The sequence below is a fragment of the Balaenoptera ricei genome, chromosome 12 (genome assembly GCF_028023285.1).
Source record: "Balaenoptera ricei isolate mBalRic1 chromosome 12, mBalRic1.hap2, whole genome shotgun sequence".
Lineage (NCBI taxonomy): Eukaryota > Metazoa > Chordata > Mammalia > Artiodactyla > Balaenopteridae > Balaenoptera > Balaenoptera ricei.
In genome coordinates, this window is record NC_082650.1 from 40,703,951 (window position 1) to 40,712,533 (window position 8,583).

General features: G+C 37.7%; 1 non-coding gene across 1 annotated transcript; it reads left to right on the forward strand.

Annotated features, from left to right (window-relative positions):
• Positions 1–1,275: 1,275 nt before the first annotated feature.
• Positions 1,276–1,382, forward strand: LOC132376475 (U6 spliceosomal RNA). The gene has a single exon (XR_009506313.1). It is a non-coding gene; the product is annotated as a U6 spliceosomal RNA (small nuclear RNA).
• Positions 1,383–8,583: the final 7,201 nt, after the last annotated feature.

The window sequence follows — 8,583 nt, forward strand, 5'->3', positions numbered from 1 at the left end:
CAAATGCTATGTAAATAGTTTTAAATACAATGTAAATGCTATGCAACTAGTTGCCTGTACAAGAAAAATTCAAGTTTTGCTCTTTGGAACTTGCTGGAATTTCTTTTTTTCTGAATATTTTCAATCCATGACTGGTTGATTCCACAGATGTGGAGCCCACAGATAGAGAGGGCCAACTGTGTGCTCTGTGGAGTCTGATAAATCCTTTCAATTATCAATCTATGCAAAATTGAAAATGCAAACTTTGTTTCTTGGGTGGCAGCTTTAGTCTCCGTTCAGTTCGATTACTACTGGCCAAGATGCTTTCTATGTTTCATGCATGTGTGGTTAATGGGTCAGTCAAAGATATGGGTAGGAAGAATTTGATAACCCTCTTTGTGATTTTTTTTCTTCCAGAGTTTACCTATTCTCACAGTTTTCTGGCTTCAGTATTCTGGTTTACCAGGCCATTTTCCATCATGTCCCCACTGCCTTCAGCACCATTCACACTTGGTCTCAGGCTGAAAGTTTCAAAAAATGGGAACTCCACTTTTCTAGACCAGTATAATCCACTATAGTCGATCTTTTTCTGTTTACTTTCCAGTGCTACACATAGCTGCTATTTGTATTAGGTCCAGATTTTATGGTTGTTTTCTGTGGAGGATTCAGTCTGGTTTGATCTTATTCCATCATCATTAGAAGTGGAACTGCTCCCATAAGATTTTTAAAATATTGCCTTTTTCTATAAAAGGTGTCTTAAAACTAAAAAAAAAAAAAAAAAAAAAAAAAAAAGCAGCATTTTAATTTGCTTGGCACACAAAATCTATAACCAATCTTGAGCTAATGGAATGTTTAGAACCAGAGCATTTAAAGGAGAGGCTCCTCTGAAGAATAATCATGAATCCATTTTTTTTTAAGACCAGGATGGTCAGAAAAATTATTTTTACCGAAAAAAATAAATAAAATTTTCCTCTCACCCCCCAAAAAGCTTCATCAGTTGACTGCTAGTTATAACTGACTGGTTTGGTAATGTGTTTGACTCTCTCACTACAGTCCTGGCATTATTGAACAATGACAAGTAGATGTCAATGAAATCTAGAAAGAAAGATTGTTATGTAACACAGGAACATAATCCCTTCTTCCTTTTTACCATGTCAATATGCTATCTCATTTAATCCTCATACTACTTAAATTAGGTAAGCATTATATATCTATTTAACAGACGATCAAACAGATATTCTGGGAAGTTAAGTATCTTGCCGGAAGTCACAGTACTAAATGATAAAACCAAGTCTAGTGCTCACTTCGGCAGCACATATATTAAAATTGGAATGATACAGAGAAGATTAGTATGGCCCCTGCACAAAGATGACACACAAATTCATGAAGCGTTCCATTTTCTTTTTCCCAGATTTTACTTTATTTTATTATATTTTATTTTATTTTGATTACCAAAGCAAAGACATTGATAAAGCAAATACAATCTGTAATAATAAATACATCTGCAACAGATGCTAAATATCATTAAATTATTATATAATTTAGACAGTAAACATGGTCTATTTTTGCTTCTTTCCAATAGAATACATTTTATCACATTTTTTTTTATACAGCAGGTTCTTATTAGTCATCAATTTTATACACATCAGTGTGTACATGTCAATCCCAATCTCCCAATTCATCGCACCACCACCACCATCCCCCAGCAGCATTCCGCCCTTGGTGTCCATACGTTTGTTCTCTACATATGTGTCTCAATTTCTGCCCTGCAAACCGGATCACCTGTACCATTTTTCTAGGTTCAACATATATGCATTAATATACGATATTTGTTTTTCTCTTTCTGACTTACTTCACTCTGTATGACAGTCTCTAGATCCAACCACGTCTCAACAAATGACCCAATTTCATTCCTTTGTATGGCAGAGTAATATTCCATTGTATATATGTGCCACATCTTCTTTATCCATTTATCCATCGATGGGCATTTAGGTAGCTTCCATGACCTGGCTATTGTAAATAGTGCTGCAATGAACATTGGGATGCATGTGTCTTTTTGAAGTGTGGTTTTCTCTGGGTATATGCCCAGTAGTGGGATTGCTGCATCATATGGTAGTTCTATTTTTAGTTTTTTAAGGAACCTCCATACTGTTCTCCATAGTGGCTGTATCAATTTACATTCCCACAAACAGTGCAACAGGGTTCCCTTTTCTCCACACCCTCTCCGGCATTTGTTGTTTGCAGATTACCTGATGATGCCCATTCTAACTGGTGTGAGGTGATACCTCACTGTAGTTTTGATTTGCATTTCTCTAATAATTAGTATGATGAGCAGCTTTTCATGTGCTTCTTGGCCATCTGTATGTCTTCTTTGGAGAAATGTCTATTTAGGTCTTCTGCCCATTTTTGGATTGGGTTGTTTGTTTTTTTAATATTGAGCTGCATGAGCTGTTTATATATTTTGGAAATTAATCCTTTGTCTGTTGATTCGTTTGCAAATATTTTCTCCCATTCTGAGGGTTGTCTTTTCATCTTGTTTATGGTTTCCTTTGCTGTGCAAAAGCTTTTAAGTTTCATTAGGTCCCAGTTGTTTATTTTCGTTTTTATTTCCATTACTCTAGGAGGTGGATCAAAAAAGATCTTGCTGTGATTTATGTCAAAGAGTGTTGTTCCTATGTTTTCCTCTAAGAGTTTTATAGTGTCCGGTCTTACATTTAGGTCTCTAATCCATTTTGAGTTTATTTTTGTGTATGGTGTTAGGGAGTGTTCTAATTTCATTCTTTTACATGTAGCTGTCCAGTTTTCCCAGCACCACTTATTGAAGAGATTGTCTTTTCTCCATTGTATATCCTTGCCTCCGTTGTCATAGATTAGTTGACCATAGGTGCATGGGTTTATCTCTGGGCTTTCTATCCTGTTCCATTGATCTATGTTTCTGTTTTTGTGCCAGTACCATATTGTCTTGATTACTGTAGCTTTGTAGTATAGGCTGAAGTCAGGAAGCCTGATCCCTCCAGCTCCATTTTTTTCCCTCAAGACTGCTTTGGCTATTCGGGGTCTTTTGTGTCTCCATACAAAGTTTAAGATTTTTTGTTCTAGTTCTGTAAAAAATGCCATTGGTAATTTGATAGGGATTGCATTGAATCTGTAGATTGCTTTGGGTAGTATACTCATTTTCACAATGTTGATTCTTCCAATCCAAGAACATGGTATATCTCTCCATCTGTTGGTATCATCTTTAATTTCTTTCATCAGTGTCTTATAGTTTTCTGCATACAGGTTTTTTGTCTCCCTAGGTAGGTTTATTCCTAGGTATTTTATTCTTTTTGTTGCAATGGTAAATAGGATTATTTCCTTAATTTCTCTTTCAGATTTTTCATCATTAGTGTAGAGGAATGCAAGAGATTTCTGTGCATTAATTTTGTATCCTGCAACTTTACCAAATTCATTGATTAGCTCTAGTAGTTTTCTGGTGGCATCTTTAGGATTCTCTATGTATAGTATCATGTCATCTGCAAACAGTGAGAGTTTTACGTCTTCTTTTCCAATTTGTATTCCTTTTATTTCTTTTTCTTCTCTGATTGCCAAAGGTAGGACTTCCAAAACTATGTTGAACAATAGTGGTGAGAGTGGACATCCTTGTCTTGTTCCTGATCTTAGAGGAAATGCTTTCAGTTTTTCACCATTGAGAATGATGCTTGCTGTGGGTTTGTTGTATATGGCCTTTATTATGTTGAGGTAGGTTCCCTCTATGCCCACTTTCTCAAGAGTTTTTATCATAAATGGGTGTTGAATTTTGTCAAAAGCTTTTTCTGCATCGATTGAGATGATCATATGGTTTTTATTCTTCAATTTGTTAATATGGTGTATCACATTGATTGATTTGCATATATTGAAGAACTCTTGCATCCCTGGGATAAATCCTGCTTGGTCATGGTGTGTGATCCTTTTAATGTGTTGTTGGATTCTGTTTGCTAGTATTTTGTTGAAGATTTTTGCATCTATATTCATCAGTGATATTGGTCTGTAATTTTCTTTATTTGTAGTGTCTTTGTCTGGTTTTGGTATCAGGGTGATGGTGGGCTCATAGAATGAGTTTGGGAGTATTCCTTCCTCTGCAATTTTTGGAAGAGTTTGGGAAGAATGGCTGTTAGCTCGTCTCTAAATGTTTGATAGAATTCACCTGTGAAGCCATCTGGTCCTGGACTTTTATTTGTTGGAAGATTTTTAATCACAGTTTCAATTTCATTACTTGTGATTGGTCTGTTCATATTTTGTATTTCTTCCTGGTTCAGTCTTGGAAGGTTATACCTTTCTAAGAATTTGTCCATTTCTTCCAGGTTGTCCATTTTATTGGCATAGTGTTGCTTGTAGTATTCTCTTAGGATGCTTTGTATTTCTGAGGTGTCTGTTGTAACTTCTCCTTTTTCATTTCTAATTTTATTGATTTGAGTCCTCTCCCTATTTTTCTTGATGAGTCTGGCTAATGGTTTATCAATTTTGCTTATCTTCTGAAAGAACTGGCATTTAGTTTTATTGATCTTTGCTATTGTTTTCTTTGTTTCTATTTCAGTTATTTCTGCTCTGATCTTTATGATTTCTTTCCTTCTGCTAACTTTGGGTTTTGTTTGTTCTTCTTTCTCTAGTTCCTTTAGGTGTAAGGTTAGATTATTTATTTGAGATTTTCCTTGTTTCTTGAGGTAGGCTTGTATAGCTATAAACTTCCCTCTTAGAACTGCTTTTGCTGTATCCTGTAGGTTTTGGATTGTCGTGTTTTCATTGTCATTTTTCTCCAGGTATTTTTTGATTTCCTCTTTAATTTCTTCAGTGATCTCTTGGTTATTTAGTAACGTAGTGTTTACCTTCCATGTGTTTGTGTTTTTTACGTTTTTTCCTCTGTAATTCATTTCTAATCTCATAGCGTTGTGGTCAGAAAAGATGCTTGATATGATTTCAATTTTCTTAAATTTACTGAGGCTTGATTTGTGACCCAAGATGTGATCTATCCTGGAGAATGTTCCATGCACACTTGAGAAGAAAGTGTAATCTGCTGTTTTTGGATGGAATGTCCTAGAAATATCAATTAAATCTATCTGGTCTATTGTGTCATTTAATGCTTCTGTTTTCTTATTTATTTCCATTTTGGATGACCTTCCATTGGTGTAAGTGAGGTGTTAAAGTCCCCCACTATTATTGTGTTACTGTCGATTTCCTCTTTTACAGCTGTTAGCAGTTGCCTTATGTATTGAGGTGCTCCTATGTTGCGTGTGTATATATTTATAATTGTTATAGCTTCTTCTTGGATTGATGTCTTGATCATTATGTAGTGTCCTTCCTTGTCTCTTGTAACATTCTTTATTTTAAAGTCTATTTTATCTGATATGAGTATTGCTACTTCTGTTTTCTTTTGATTTCCATTTGCATGGAATATCTTTTTCCATCCCCTCACTTTCAGTCTGTATGTGTCCCTAGGTCTGAAGTGGGTGTCTTGTAGACAGCATATATATGGGTCTTGTTTTTGTATCCATTCAGTGAGCCTGTGTCTTTTGGTTGGAGCCTTTAATACATTCACTTTTTAGGTAATTATCGATATGTATGTTCCTATGACCATTTTCTTAACTGTTTTGGGTTTGTTTTTGTAGGTCCTTTCCTTCTCTTGTGTTTCCCACTTAGAGAAGTTTCTTTAGCATTTGTTGTAGAGCTGGTTTGGTGGGACTGAATTCTCTTAGCTTTTGCTTGTCTGTAAAGCTTTTGATTTCTCCATTGAATCTGAATGAGATCCTTGCCTGGCAGAGTAATCTTGGCTATAGGTTCTTCCTTTTCATCACTTTAAATGGGTTAAATCACAGCACTCCCTTCTGGCTTGTAGTTTCTGCTCAGAAATTAGCTGTTAACCTTATGGGAGTTCCCCTGTATGTTATTTGCTGTTTTTCCCTTGTTGTTTTCAATAATTTTTCTTTGTCTTTAATTTTTGTCAATTTGATTACTATGTGTCTCGGCGTGGTGCTCCTTGGGTTTATCCTGCCTGGGACTCTCTGTGGTTCCTGGACTCTGGTGGCTATTTCCTTTCCCATGTTAGGGAAGTTTTCAACTATAATCTCTTCAAATATTTTCTCTGGTCTTTTTTCTCTCTCTTCTCCTTCTGGGACCCCTATAATAATGAATGTTGTTGCATTTAATGTTGTCCCAGAGGTCTCTTAGGCTGTCTTCTTTTCTTTTCTTTTTTTTTTTTTTAAATATTTATTTATTTATTTATTTATTTATTTATTTATTTATTTTTGGCTGTGTTGGGTCTTCGTTTCTGTGCGAGGGCTTTCTCTAGTTGCGGCGAGCGGGGGCCACTCTTCATCGCGATGCGTGGGCCTCTCACTATCACGGCCTCTCGTCTTGCGGCGCACAGGCTCCAGACGCACAGGCTCAGTAGTTGTGGCTCACGGGCCCAGTTGCTCCGCGGCATGTGGGATCTTCCCAGACCAGGGCTCGAACCCGTGTCCCCTGCATTAGCAGGCAGATTCTCAACCACAGCGCCACCAGGGAAGCCCCGTGTCTTCTTTTCTTTTCATTCTTTTTTCTTTATTCTGTTCTGCAGCAGTGAATTCCACCATTCTGTCTTCCAGGTCACTTATCCGTTTTTCTGCCTCATTTATTCTGCTATTGATTCCTTCTAGTGTAGTTTTCATTTCAGTTATTGTATTGTTCATCTCTGTTTGTTTGTTCTTTAATTCTTCTAGCGCTTTGTTAAACATTTCTTGCATCTTCTCGATCTTTGCCTCCATTCTTTTTCCGAGGTCCTGGATCATCTTCACTATCATTATTCTGAATTCTTTTTCTGGAAGGTTGCCTATCTCCACTTCATTTAGTTGCTTTTCTGGGGTTTTATCTTGTTGCTTCATCTGGTACATAGCCCTCTGCCTTTTCATCTTGTCTATCTTTCTGTGAATGTGGTTTTTGTTCCACAGGCTGCTGGATTGTAGTTCTTCTTGCTTCTGCTGTCTGCCCTCTGGTGGATGAGGCTATCTAAGAGGCTTGTGCAGGTTTCCTGATGGGAGGGACTGGTGGTGGGTAGAGCTGGGTATTGCTCTGGTGGGCAGAGCTCAGTAAAATTTTAATCCTCTTGTCTGCTGATGGGTGGGGCTGAGTTCCCTCCCTGTTGGTTGTCTGTGAGGCGACCCAGCACTGGAGCCTGCAGTCTCTTTGGTGGGGCTAATGGTGGACTCTGGGAGCAGTCACACCAAGGAGTACTTCTCAGAACTTCTACTGCCAATGTCCTTGTCCCTGTGGTGAGCCACAGCCACCCCCCACCTCTGCAGGAGACCCTCCAACACTAGCAGGTAGGTCTGGTTCAGTCTCCTATGGGGTCACTGCTCCTTCCCCCAGATCCCGATGTGCACAGTACCCTGTGTGTGCCCTTCAAAATTGGAGTTTCTTTTTCCCCCAGTGCTGTCAAAGTCCTGCAATCAATCCCACTAGCCTTCAAAGTCTGATTATCTGGGAATTCCTCCTCCCATTGCCAGACCCCTAGGTTGGGGAGCCTGTCGTGGGGCTCAGAACCTTCACTCCAGTGGGTGGACCTCTGTCGTATAAGTGTTCCCCACTTTATGAGTCACCCACCCAGCAGTTATGGGATTTGATTTTACTGTGATTGAGCCCCCCTTAACATCTCATTGCAGCTTCTCCTTTGTCTTTGGATGTGGGGTATCTTTTTTGGTGAGTTCCAGTGTCTCCCTGTCGATGATTCTTCAGCAGTTAGTTGTGAATCTGGTGCTCTCGCAAGAGGGAATGTGTGCATGTCCTTCTACTCTGCAATCTTGACCCAATCTCTCTCTTTCTCAAGTTTGAATTGGAGAAATTTCACTAGGGGAAACAATAGATATCACATATCTAAAAGTTAAGCAATAGATTTTTAAAAATGTAACACATATGGAAAAGAAAAGCTAGAAAACTTTGTATAAAACTAATAGAGGTTGCATAAAACCCCATCAATAATCATCATATATAAATGGGAAAAGTAGATTAACAAACAAATCAAAATGGTTAACACATTTAAAAAATTACCACCACTAGTTTAAGAAATATAGATTAAAATAAAATAGCATTTCCCCTATAAAATTAGTAGAGATTTAAAAATAGCAATATGAAACACTGATAAGATATGATGATACCCTCATTAAATGGCACTGTGTATATAAATTACAATTTCTTGAAAGTAGCAATAAAGCATCAATCTTAAACATGCTACACTCTTTTAACTAGTCTGGTCTCTAAGGATTGCAAGTTGTAGAAACTCTCACCTTACACCTGCTTATGTCAAAAAAGAAATTATTATATCCTAGTTTTCGGATGGAACCTGTTACTGAAATTCTGTTATTAGGAATCTGTCTTTTTAAATCTCTAGCTTCTGCCTTTCTTCTGTGTTAGCTTCATACCAAGGCAGGCTCTCTCCGGTGGCACTAGAAAATTGGGCTTGTATCAGATCACATTAGCAATCCCTAATGAAAGGGAATGACTCTTCCACAGTAGTTCTTAGAAAAACCAGGGCTGAATCTCGGTGCCTGTGTTGGGTCTCCCATTCAGTCCTGAATGAGTAACTGCAGCCAGGAGGGA